At 49.0% G+C, this 13,095-nt stretch overlaps 2 long non-coding RNA genes and 1 pseudogene across 3 annotated transcripts; all 3 read right to left on the bottom strand.

Annotated features, from left to right (window-relative positions):
• Positions 1–3,746: 3,746 nt before the first annotated feature.
• Positions 3,747–4,928, bottom strand: LOC111755934 (F-box/LRR-repeat protein 20-like; annotated as a pseudogene).
• Positions 4,929–5,231: 303 nt separating this feature from the next.
• Positions 5,232–10,421, bottom strand: LOC134476546 (uncharacterized). The gene is made up of 4 exons (XR_010048322.1): positions 10,294–10,421; positions 9,253–9,403; positions 6,376–6,424; positions 5,232–6,179 (listed from the first exon to the last, which is right to left on the bottom strand). It is a non-coding gene; the product is annotated as an uncharacterized LOC134476546 (long non-coding RNA).
• A 1,428-nt stretch (positions 10,422–11,849) lies between these two features.
• Positions 11,850–12,973, bottom strand: LOC134476545 (uncharacterized). 2 transcript variants are annotated; one of them, XR_010048321.1, is made up of 3 exons: positions 12,818–12,973; positions 12,573–12,675; positions 11,850–12,223 (listed from the first exon to the last, which is right to left on the bottom strand). It is a non-coding gene; the product is annotated as an uncharacterized LOC134476545 (long non-coding RNA). The 2 variants fall into 2 exon arrangements; XR_010048320.1 differs by having other exon boundaries at positions 11,850–12,193; positions 12,818–12,971.
• Between the last annotated feature and the right edge of the window lie 122 nt (positions 12,974–13,095).

The raw sequence follows: 13,095 nt of genomic DNA, 5'->3' as shown, positions 1-13,095 counted from the left end.
AATTATGGAAAGGATTTTAATTCCTTAGGCCCAGGGTTGTAACAATCATAGATTGAGAAGTTTCTCTTTTTTTGTACTGGGGATCAAACACCACCTTACAGGCACTTACACCGCTGAGCTAAGTCCCAGCAAGAAGTCTTTTTTTTTTTCTTTTTCTTTTTCTTTTTTCTTTTGGCCTTTCTTGCCAGGCAGCTGCTGTGCCACTGAGCTGCACATCCCTGGCCCTCATTTGGTTAGATTTCAGGGACTTAGTGAGATGTGTGGATCCTGCTCTCTTTCCTATTGTGGAAAGCATAACTCTTGGGGTTCTAGTGTAATTATTAATTCACACTAGTATACAATTTAAAGGATTTCAGTGTGATATTTCCCTGGTTTACTGTTTCTCTTATTTCCAACTTACTCATTTTGAACGTTTCAGTACTTTTTTTTCCCGGTGCTGGCGCTCGAACCTGGGGCTCCCCATGCTCTACCTTGGAGCAGCAGGCCCCGGGCCCCGTCCTTCAGCTCCTCATGAGACTCCTGTGTGACTCCGCTGAGCAATCCCTGGATTTGCCTTGATGTTATTGTTCTTAATTTCTTTTTTTTTTGCCTTTTTGGTTGAGACATGGTCTCGCTTTGTAGTTCAACCCCGCCCTGAACTCTCTATGTAAGCTATGCTGGGCTCAAACTGAAGGCAACCCTCCTTCCTCAGTCTCCCAAGTGCTGGGATGACAGGCGTGCACCACTATGCTGGGGTCCTCTCATTTTGCTAAACAACATCTTCAAGGAGTTCCTAGTGCACAGAAAGCAAAGCGTTCAATGCATCTTTATTTGACATACAGATTGGTACTTTGAGCCAGGATAGACGTCTCGGGTGGAACCAGAATGTGGTGTGGTGTGGCGTGTCTGTAATCATATATAATGTAATCAATCATAGCACTCAGGAGGCTGAGGCAGGAAGACTGCCCTTAACTCCAGGCCAGCCTGGACTACACAGTGAGAGCCTATCTCAAAATAAATAAAATAAATCAAGTAAGTAAGACTTCTTAGGAGACCTGCACATCTCAGGAGGAAAGATCTCTACACCCTAACACTGTGGGAACCCCAGTGACTCCCTTTTAGGTGACCCAGATGTGCTTAGTTTCCTCCCATCCACACAGGTGCTTTCGAGCAGCCTGCCTGCCTTGCTATTAAACCCGAACCAAAATCAAGGATCACTGTGGACTTGGGTAAAGACTGGCATCTGAAAGCGTCTAAAATAAACAAGAAAAAAGGAACTTTGAGAAGACAGTGATCCTTCAAGCAGCAAAAAGAAAAAAAAAACAAAAAAACTTCCCCTTCTAGTGAATATATTTAGAGATATGTAAAAGACATTTCCATTCATAAAACAAGAGCGTGGCTCTCACAAACACTTAGAGGGCACAGGACATGGAATCTGCGGGCAGGGCCACGCTCGGGGGTGGCAGGGCACTTACCCAGCCTGTGCAAGGCCCTGGCTTTGGGGCACAGCATGGGGCAGACAAGGAGACGAGAGGGAAAGGAAGTGGATGTAGGGCGAGAGTGGCCGGGCAGGGTGGTGCCTGGAGTTCCCGCTACTTGGGGGCTGAGGCAGGAGGATTGATGGAGCCCAGGGGTTTGGGAGCATAACGTACCATGCGAACTGGACGTGCACATTGAGTGTGGTGTCAGCACTGTGACCTCCCAGGAGCAGGAGACCAGTAGTCAACCCAGAGGGTGACCACACCCAGGCTGGCACCAAAAAAGTTCAAAACTCATGTGCTAGCCAGGTGCAGAGGCGCACACCTGTGATCTCAGTGTTCTGGGAGGCTGAGGCAGCCTGGCAACACACCGAGACCCCATTGCTTATTTTCTGTAGGGGTACTGAGTATCGAGCTTATGACCTTGATTTGCTATGCTTATGCTGCTGAGCTATATCCCTGCCCCTCCCCCCCATTTCTTTGTTTGTTTGTTTCTTTCTTTTTTTTTTTGTCTTTTTGAGACAGGGTCTCACTATGCAGTTCAGGCTGGCCTTGGGCTCATTTTGTAGCCCAGGCTGGTTTTGAACTTGAAACGATCCTCCTGCCTCAGCCTCCCGAGTGCTGGGATTACAGGTGTGTACCACTATGCCTGGCTCATTTCTTATTTTTTAAAAATGAAAAAACTAAAGAAATTTTCTTTCTTTTCCATTTATTTATTTAGAGACAGGGTCTTGCTGTGTTCTGCAGGTTGTTAGTCACTCTGTAGTCCAGGATGGCCTCAAACTCATGGGGGTCCTCCTGCCTCAGCCTCCCAATAGTTGGAATTATAGGCATGTGCCATGAAATTCCAAGCCTGGCTTTTTTTTTCTCTTTCTTTCTTTCTTTCTTTCTTTCTTTCTTTCTTTCTTTCTTTCTTTCTTTCTTTCTTTCTTTCTTTCAACAGATTTCTTTTATTTCTGCTGAATGGTTCCCTGGAATTTCTTGTTGAATCCTAAAATGCCAAGACAGTTGCACCGGGTAACTTGCTCTGCGCATCCGCACTATTAATTACAGATGAGTGACTAGTTGGGACTCTAACCCTTTTGGGGCGTCTGTCCCCACGCCTCCCTCAAGAAGAGGCCCCGCAGTCCTCCACTCAGCCTCTGCGCGGGGTACGGGGTGGGCGCGCCTGGGCAGGCTGTGGGAGCTTCGTGGTCCCGGGGAGCTCAGCGTCCTCGCAGCGCCGGAGAAGAAATGCAGCGGGAGGGGAGGCCGGGCTGTAGGAGCCAGTGGGGGCGCCAGCATCGCCCTCCGTTCCGTCCCGCGTGCCTTCCCCTGCCTGTGAGCACAGCCTCGCCCGCCCCTTCGCCCTGAGTGTCCTGTCCAGTCCTGACAGGCAAATCACACCGCGCCCTGGCGGCATGCGAGCTCCGCTCAGGCCCAAGGAACAATATGACAAAAGATATATACAAAAGTGAGATGAGTGTGTCTGAGTTGGCATTTATTTTTTTAATTCTCTCCCAATACTGGAGACTGAACACAGAGACTGGGCCAAATTGACATTCCCAACACTTTATTACATTTTTTATTTATAAATTCTATGTGGGGCCAGGATAGAGAAAGGTCCAGAGTTCAACTCCTGGTACCAAAGAAGATGAATTCTGTGTTCAATCATCTTGATGCCAGCACACATGATGCCAAGTCCTCACTGGAGGACTTGCTACATGGACATAGCACCTTAGTTATGTTCACCCCTGCTCCCCACCCCACAATGAACACCTCCTCAGCGAGGGGATGAGTTCCCCCAGGCACCTGAGCGACCTCCAGCTTGCTCCAGGGCCCAGGCCACACCACAGGGCTCCCAGGCCTCAGTCAGTAGCTGGGGTCCTTGGTGTCACGGGCAGCAGGAAGTTCTCCTGTGGACAGATTTCTCCCTGCACACACAGGCCCAGAGCTATTAGATGGGGTATCCATGCCTCATCCACTCTCTGCTTCTCACTGGGTGCCCACTGGACCTCAGCAGAGTCCAGCCCTGCCCACGGGTGCACTAAACTCCCACAGAAGGCAGAGAAGAACATGCATGAGAGCAGGAGAACAGCAGGCCGCTGCAGGGGCATCACAGTCCTCAGGCTGCCCACGCCAGGTCCCCCGACAGCGGCTCCCTGCCTCCAGCAACAGCCAAGTCTGCTGAGCTCATCCAAGGGCTGTGCACGAGCTGCAGCATCAGGAGGCCCTCGGGAAGGTCCCCAGGTTCTCCGCTGCCCAAACTTTTGCTCGCTGGCCCATACCACCACTGCCTCAGCTCCTTTTGAAAGGTTGGCACTGCCAGGTGTGGTGGCTCACGCCTTGAATCCCAACACTCTGGAGACCGAGGGGACAGGATTACTGAGTTGCATGGCAGCCTGGGCTACAGAGCAGATTCGGGGCGAGCACAACTGTCTCAGACAAACAGACCAATAGACACACATTTTGAGGGGAGTCCCCCTCAAAACGGCACATTGCCAGATTGCCTACCCTAGTTGTGAAGTTTCGATCTTCCTGCTTCAGCCTCCCACCAGTGTGACTGGGTGATGCAGCACCACAGAGGCGCCTTCTGCTGCCCCGGACTGACTGGGGTGGAGTGACAGGTGTAAAGCAGATGTGGGCTTTAATGTTGGCTGAGTGAGTCCTGAGTCTCTGCATCCCCACAGGAGTGATCTGCTGACCGTGGCAGAGCTCACCCAGCTCCGCCTTGTGGCAGGTCTTCAGGTACTTCAGGAACACATCTGTGATGAGTGGGCAGTGATCCAGCTGGGTCACCTCCTGCTGGGTGGCTCCTCAGGTGGCAGATGCTGTAGTCTGTGGTGAGCTTACAGTGGGACAGGCTCTGTATCTGAAGTCCAGGACGGTGTGTGGAAAGCTGGAGGAATGTGCCACCATTTATCTGAGCGCGTTCTCTCGCATCCATCTTTTCAAGCTGATGGCAATTCCCTGCCAAACTGATGAGTGAAACCCACACTTGTCACCTGACCTAGGGCATTCATTCAGGATGGCATCTGTGACATTGGAGTGCTCAGAGGGACTGCAGCCTTCAGCACCCTCTGCACGTAGCAGTGAGACCTTCACCTGCAACCGGTAAGCAAGTCTGTGAGTTTGGAGCCACCACTCAGGATAAGGTGCATCTATGTACTGAGACCTTCATCTTCTAGCCATGTGCAGCCTCTTAAGCATATGGCCTTGAGCCTCCAAAGCCTCTCACTAGTGCTTGAATGCCACACTTAGTCTCTCCAAGAATTGTTTGGTTGCTGGAGCCATGGACCCCCCTCACTCGGAGCTCTGAGAGAGAGAGGCATGTTTGTTATCCATGTACAGGAAGCCAAGTCAGATGCTTGAGTTTGGAATGGAACTTGCCAAGGCTAGGACACTTTGCATCTGTCTTCTGTGCACCCCCCATTTAGCTCCTGTACTTCAGGGTCTCTGCAGTTTTGTGCAAAGGTCCTTACTCGAAGACATCCATCAAGACTCACCTCTCCTAAAAACCCTCCGTTTGTTTTAGAGCAGTCTCCACTACCCGGCCCTCTGTAATGCTGTGGAGTTTTTGTTCCCTGATTAATAAGTAATTCACTGGATCTTGTGACACAGCAGTGTAATTGGTTGCGCCCAGCCCGTTAAGTCCAGATATGCATCAGACACCTGGGTGTGTGGACCAGAACATCCAGATCCGCCCTTCCCATAAATGTTCCTATTTTGGGATGCTAGATAAACCGAGGTTAAGGATGCCAGCCCTATGCATTGGTCAGGAGTCCTGCTTCCCCACTGGATCAACGGCAGCTAAGTAACTATACTTGTAATCTTATTGGTGAATTATATATTTTTAAAAATTTTTTATTTTTTTATCTGTACAAGGGGTCGAACTCATGACCGCCCCCTGGCGAGGCAGGCACTTAAGCCACTGAGCTAAATCCCCAGCCCCTTATTGGTGAATTATAACTGAACTCACATTGTGGCTTTGCTATATAAATTACTCCTGATAAAAGGCCTTGGGGGCAACCCATTGAGGACCCTCCTGTCTCTCAGGAGCCATTCCTACTCCCCAGGAAAGCTTTAATGCTCTTTTTTTTTAAACCAGGGATCTAATTCATGACTTTGTGCTTACCAGGCAAGGGTTTGAGCCACTGAACTAAATCCCCACCTCTAAACTTTGCTACTCTTAAACTCCTTTGTCCTTTGGGATTTATTCCTCGAATTGAGGGAACACAAACTTAGCACATCTAACAGCCAGCAAGATGGGAGCTGCATTTCTCCTGTATCAAAACGACCATGTGTACACCGTGGGCTGTCTAAGGGGAGTCAGGCGCTTTGCTTAGAAAAGCATTTCTCAATGGATCACCTGTGAGTGAGCATGTGGATTTTAAATATTGAGGCTTGAGTAAAAGTTTTTTATTTTAAAAATGATCATTTTCTATGCAGTTTTATTTATTTGCTTATTTTTGGGACCAGGAGTCAGACTCAGGACCTTGTGCTTGCAAGGCAGGCACTTGTGCCCTCAGCTCTGGCCGCACTGTGTAGTTTTATTGGAGACAGCTAAGTCAGGTACACATATTGTAGGCAGCCAGACAGGACTCGGACCTTGAGGGAGTCAGTGCAGAGGGTGACAGCACATTACAGCTGTGGCTGGAAGAGCATCTGTCGAAGGTCAGTCCTCCATATAAGACGGAACAACTAAGCCTTGTACTTCCCCAGAGGTAAGATAATTGGTGTCACCTGGTCCAACAGAGTTTAGGCATCAGTCACCCAGGTGGGAGACCACCTCCTCTTCACCCATCCCTTCCTAAAAAGGGCTTTATTCTCTCCATGTATACTTGTCACATGACCTGCTTTCCATTGGATCAGGGTTACCTGGGTGGCTGTACTTGTAATCTTATTGGTTGATCATAGTTTTGACCCACATTGTACTCACCTTGTGATTTTGCTCCATAAAACTTCCTTTGAGCCATTCACGGCCTGTGCTGGGAGAGAACAAGGACTCACCAAGAAGCAAGGCCCCTGTCCCACGAACCAGTGCCATGCACAGGCCCTTGCCAGTGTGGGGACAGCAGACCCAAGCCTTTCCCTGTGAGTCAGCACCATTTGTAGACTGTGAGGGAGAGAGAACAAGGACTCACCAGAAGCAAGCCCTCCCTGTGAACCAGTGCCATGCTGCCAGTGGGGGGACAGCAAGACCCCAGCGTCTCCTAGCCCGCAGGCTTTCAAACGAGAAGAACCAATCCTCCCCTACCCCGTAAGTGACCAGCTGATCCGGAAAAACACAGGCCGTGATGATAGCCATTGAGGTGAAATGCAGTTTGATGCTTGTGGTGTTTGGTGCTTCACTGACCTTGCAGGTCTAGGGCCAGTGGTCAGATCATCTGTTCAGAGAATAGCGGTATGCAGTGTGGCATCTGGGGGAATCTCCTTCTGAGGATGGTGGCCATTGTTAATGCCCTTTTGTCTTGTTTTAAAATCTGTATCAATTTCTTTTGGGTTGGGTTTTGTTCTATTATGTTTTGTGTGATTTTGTTATATCAAGTAGTATGAGAGGCTATTTCAAAGATATCAAGATACATTATGATAGCCATTTTAGATTTACCATTGTCTTGTTTTGAAGTCCTTTATTGTGTTCATTGTTTTTGTTTTTATTGGCTCTATTCTATTCTGTTCTGTTTGATTTTTACTTACTATGTCTGAAGGTATCTGCAGCTCTTTTGAAGACAATAAGAGGCATTATGGTAAACATTTCCTATTTTTTTGAAGTTCTATATCACTTACATTGGTTTGTTTTGATTGGTTTTATTTTCCTTGGTTTTATCTTCTTTAAAATAGAAACAACCTTCTTTGGGGAGTGGGATCATTCGCCAGCCACTTTTGGGCCCCCTCCTTTCCCTTAGGAGCTCACTCTATTTCTCTCAATTTTCCTCTTCTTTTTTTTTTTTTTTTTTGTCTTTTTTTATTTTTATCGGTACCGGGGATCAAACTCACGACCCCCTGCTTTCAAGGCAGGTGCTTATGCCGCTGAGCTAAATCCCCTGCCCCAATTTTCCTATTCTTAACCTGTGTTGCTTCTTAGAATTCGTTCGTTGATTTTGGGGAGCAGGAACTTGGCACATCTGACATCTGACAGGTTGAGAATTCTGTTATTTCCCTTGTATCAGTTTTAAGGCAGTGGACTAGTGCTACATGAGTATTAGTTCCTTAAAAAGGTGTCAGTCTGGGTGCTTTGTAATCCCAGCACTCTGAGGCAGGAGGATCACTGAATTTCAGGCCAGCCTGAGATACATGGTGAGTTCAAGGCCAGCCTGAACTACACAGTGAGACCCAGTCTCAAAAAAACCTAAAAGAGGCAGAGCACCCTGTGGACTCAGCAGAGTGTGGGCACCATCGCGGTGGTGTAGTCTGGCGACTCCTGTAGTCTGGCACTTTCAGCAGCGTGCCCCTGGGCTCTGAGCTGCCACCACCATGTTCCATCATATCAGATGTATGGCCTCATTAAACCTCATTAGTTCGGCAGTGGCATTTTTGATAAACATTGAGTTCTCTGATGGAAGAATTCTCTTGGAGCATGAAACCAAAAAGCAGATGTCTCTACTTGATGACCTGGGCATGGAAACTGGTGATACCTGCACAAGGTGACTCAGTTGCAGGTGAAGAAGACAGCCTCCTCCGGCCATTAAAGCTCAAGACTGATCATACTTGTGGGGCCAAAGCAAGGCCAGCCCTGCAAACACAGTGAGCCCAAAACGAGCCACATAAACAAGCTGTTCCAGCTCCAAGGAGGCACAGGGCCCAGGCCAGCCAGGCAAACAAGTTGCGAGGCAGCAGGGTTAAACCCGACATCCTCACTCTGAGTTATCAATAAACATGCTGCCGTGGTCGAGCACTTCCTTTTCTCCCATCAGGAGAAAGGGCTGCACTTGACCCCAGCTTTGGTCTCTTCCTTATTTTCTCATCCTCTCCTGCTCCTTCACTACAGAAACCTCTGGAGCTGCAGCTGGTTGCTACAGTATATGAGGAACAGGATCGGTTAAGATCTCCAGCTGGGCCCAGCAACTGCTTCCTTGCTGACCCGGGTGGCACCGTAGCACATGAAATCATGCAGAAGTATGGCTTCCCGGAAGGCGAGGGTCTAGGGAAGCATGACAGGGACTGAGCACTGCGTTGTCAGTTCAGAAGACCGGCAACAGGATGGCAAGATCATGGTGGGTGATGCCACTGAGAAGGGTGAGACTCAAGATGCATCAAAGAAGTCAGATTCCAATCCACTAACTGAAATACTGAAGTGTCCCTCTGAAGTGGTCCTACTGAGGAACATGGGTGGTGCAGGAGACGTCTATGAAGACTTGGAAACTGAAACCAAGGAGGAATGTGGAAAATATGGCAAAGTGAGCAAATGTGTGAATTTGACATTCCTAGTGCCCCTGATGATGAAGCAGTATGAATATTTTTAGAATTTGAGAGCCAAATCAGCAATTAAAGGATTGGTTAAATAGCCTCCAAATAGACATCAGAATACATCCGTTTGATGAATTTCTACTCTCAATTATTCTGAAATCAAATGTGTGTTTTTCCACATCAACAAGCGGTTTTGGAACTCTCCAGATGCCAGACGGGCATCCTACAGTCCAATCACTTGTGATGCTACCGAGAGTGCCTGGCAGACACCATAGGTTCAAAGGCTTGGTGCCACAATACCTGAGACAGGCCTGCATACCCAGTGTACCCACACTCATCTCTGCCTTGGCCACTGTATCAGTCAGGGTGTACTAGAGAAAAAGATACAGCTCAGGATATATTGGCTTACCATAGTCAGCTTCAAAGTCAGATGAGATACCTGCAGAGGGTGTCTGCATGCAGGAGCCTGAAGGGTCCAACCCCAGGGCTGGAGCTCATGCAGTGTCCCGTGGAAGTCTGCATCAGGAGGCTGATGGGTCTGCGATGGAACACTGAAGAGTCTATGAAAGAAGGTTGGAGAGTCCCAAGGGGGAGCTGAGCAGTCTGTGCCACAAGCCAGGAGACATCCAAGCTGAAGGCCAATGCCAAGCTCCTCTGAAGGACCAGCAATCAGGCCCCTCCTCATTTGCCTTTTATTGTAAGCAGGCTGCTCCCCTCCTCCCCTCGGGTGGGGGTGGGAGTAGCCCTCACACCATTTGTGCCCCTCCTCTGGCAAAGGCTGAGAGTGTTATACTAAGGCCCCCTGCTGGGTCACTTGGTTAAAAGTGGGGTGTGGCGGCTCACACCTGTAATCCCAGCACTCAGGAGGCTGAGGCTGGAGGATCCTTGGGAGTTCGAGATCAGCCTGGGCTATAAAGTGAGCTCAAGGCCAGAACTGCATAGTGAGACCCAGTCTCAAAAACACACACAAAAAGGGGGTCTTGCTATGCAGTTTTGGCTAGCCTTGAGCTCACTTTGTAGCCCAGCCTGGTCTCGAACTGGCAGTGATCCTTCCCCCTCAGCCTCCTGAGTGCTGGGATTATAGGTGTGAGCCACCACGCCTGGCTCACTTGGTTAAACTTCTGAGCTTCTCAGATTGACACAGTGAACAATATTCTAGAATGGTAATGCTTGTCCTCTATAACCCCTCTCCGCCTTGTACAGCTGCTGAGTTACTTAGTTAAGTTTCTAGACTTCCCAAATTGATACAGTGTATAAACCCTAACAACTACAAAGCCGGAGGTTCCCACATGCAGCTTGTTTCATGTTCAGTAACATGGTGGAGCAGCTCACAAAACTGAAGGAGCTTACTGTTATGTCTGTTTATTATAAAGGATATAACTCAGGAATTGACCCGAGGGAAAGATGCATAGGGTGAAGTAAGTGGAGGTGGAGATGGGCAAATACTTACCAACACAGAAGCTCTCTAAATTCCCTCTCTATGGTGTACAGGGCCGCTTCATTACATAGCTATGAGCACTGGTGAATAACTTAACTCTAACCACTCTCTCTTGGAAGGTCAGTGCTTTGGGCTTGAAATTCCAAAGCTCTAATCATTCCTTGGTCTCTTTGGTCTTTGATCACAGCCTCTCATTCTTACGTCCTCCCTCTCCACCCCATCTCATTGGCAAGGAAATGACATTCTTATTGCTCTGGAGATTCCAAGGAGTTCAGAGCTCTGGGCCGGGAACTGGGATCAAAATCCAAAGGGAATATAAACTTTTTATGGTCTCACAGTCACGCATCCCTGTAAACACATGAGTCCCTGAGGATAAAGGTTCAAACTTGAAGGACTAAGAGTCTACCACAGAGAACCTGTGCCTGGGCTTTACTGTGACCTCACCTTTGGGAAGTGTGAAATGGTACTCTCTTTATCTGGACCTGCTGCTCTTAGATAAAAGTTGGCTCCCAGGGCAGTTAAAGGCCAGGGAGCTAAGTTCACATCTGCTTGACAAGGAAATTAAGGCAGAGAAAAATATAGGCGAAGTTGACTCTCCATCTGCCCAATGAGTCCCACTCCTGGGTCCTCTGGCCCAGGCTGATGCCCACGTGCCCAGTGGTGGTGGTTGGAGAGTGCATGACTCAACCTGTACACTGTGCCCACTACACAGCGGCGGTTCCCAGTATCCATGTTCCCAAGCCAAGTGACAAGATGTGCTCTGAGGCCACAGTCACTTCTTTCTCCCTGGTGTCAGCTCCCTTCAGTATGCAAGACTAAGAAATGATTCTGATTAAAAGAAGAGATGACACAGGAAGAGACATGAAGAGAAGAGAAAGCAAAAGTCCACCACGCCTTTTCACAGCAAAAGAAAAGAAAAAAGAAAGAAAGCAAGGAAACGTATGTGAGGTCAATAAAAGAAAGCATCAGCATTTGTTTCCTCAGGGGGGGTCTCTGCAGTTTTGTACTTCCTGATGCTAGCAGGAGTCCCATCTGTGGGGCTGGCAGTTTCTGTTTTGCTTCGTTGTCTGGTGGGCAGCCAGACAGTAATCAGCAGCGCTGGGCACCACCACCCACCTGCAGGAACCAGCAGCTTCTAGGAAAGGAAAGAAGCAGGAGTGGTAACTCCCTGCCTGCTGCAGGCCAGTGGCTGGAGGTCAGAAGTCCACACTAAACCTGGTGGGGGCTGCACAGCCCTGGTAATCCTAGCTCTTGGGAGGCAGAGGCAGGAGGGTTATCTTGAGTTCAAATCTAGCTACAGTGTCAGCACACAAGCCCAGCTTATTTGAGTATTTTCTTTCTTTTCCTGGAACACAATAAGCCTCGGTGCTTCCCTTCCTCCTGGAAATGAGTCCCCGCAATCTCTTTCGGATTGAAAACAGTCCACCCTCTCCTATGAACAGACTGCTTATCCCGTTAGACCACCTTTGAAGCCATCCAGATGATGTTGTGTTACCGGGTTTTGGGGTGCAGGGGTCTCCTTCTGGAGATGATTTCTAGGTTCCAAAAGTGCTGAGTAAAAGACTTGGTCAAGAAAACCACAAACCAGCAAAGTTTTATTAGAGATAGGAAAAGAAACAGGCTCTGCACAATGAGTTTGTGCCAAATAAAAGCAGGAAAAGAAGAACACGCTACTGCGTGCGGGTGGGCCACCATGCAGGAGAACACAGCGCAAGACCTGGACCTGGACTGTCCTTCGGGTGGCGCCCATCTTCAGAATGAGGTCAGAACTCCACTCTCATGTAGAAAACCTGCAACCTGCTGGAGTTCTCCGAGATGTCCACAGTGCAGGCCTTGGGATCTGCTCTGTGCACGTGCTGGGATCTTGTCCCGACTCCTTTTCCAGACACTTTTGGCAGAGCTGGCTTTTCTGCTATAGAGGATCAAATGCCGCAGATTTCCACTGCCAAAAACGTATCAAAACTTCCAGCTGTGCCTGTCCTGTCGGGGCTCCCAGCTGTGAACTACAGCTGGTCTCCTTTCTCTCATTATCCACATTTCTCTCCTCAGTGAGCCCTAAATCTCCGCTTAGTAAGTCCCTTGCTTAACTGACATTTCCCGATGGAGTCAGTGAACCTAGGACTACTCCAAAAGGGTGGGTTAAAGTCCTCAATTCAGCACATGGCAGGACTTGGGGGACCACAGTAAGAAATAATATGCGTGCCTGGTCTAACACACAGGAGGCATCCCTGAAGTAGTAGCTGTCGTACATAGTCTAGGACATTTGCCCTCTGCTCCTTTTTGTTACTCACCCTGTGCTGATGTCCTCCAATGCAAATTCCAAGGAACCTGCTCCAAATGCTTTGGCCTTGCCATTCACAAATCCTGCACCCAGGCGAGAGGGGGGAAACAGCACTTAGAAAAAAAAAAAGTAAAAGATACGTTAACAATTTTGAGGGGAAAAAAGTTTAGTTTCCCAAGTTGTATGTAAGAGACAGTGAACATTTGTTCAACTTTAGTGACCCCAAAATCCCAGAAAAATAGAAATGTTCTAAACCAGGCTTGGTGTTGCCGGCCAGCAACCGAGGACTTCAGGGAGACTAAGACTGGAGGAAAGCAGTGGCCACAGGAAAACATTGCCTGCAGGGTCAGGGAGTCCTGGGTCTGCAGAGCTGAGCGCCACGCCCTGCCCCGCCCCGCCCCACCTGGCCTCACCCAGGGGAGCTCAGGGCTGTGCGGGTCACAGTCCTGGTCCCCAGCACCTGCAGGTTGTGCAGGTGACCCAGGAGAGGGCCCTTGTGGCCCTGCCCCACGTGACTTCATGAAAGGCTGGCT

This window comes from Cavia porcellus, unplaced genomic scaffold (genome assembly GCF_034190915.1).
Source record: "Cavia porcellus strain 051 isolate PalLab524CR breed Dunkin Hartley unplaced genomic scaffold, mCavPor4.1 scaffold_6, whole genome shotgun sequence".
NCBI classification, from domain to species: Eukaryota; Metazoa; Chordata; class Mammalia; order Rodentia; family Caviidae; genus Cavia; species Cavia porcellus.
This window is presented reverse-complemented; position numbering and strand designations above follow the sequence as displayed.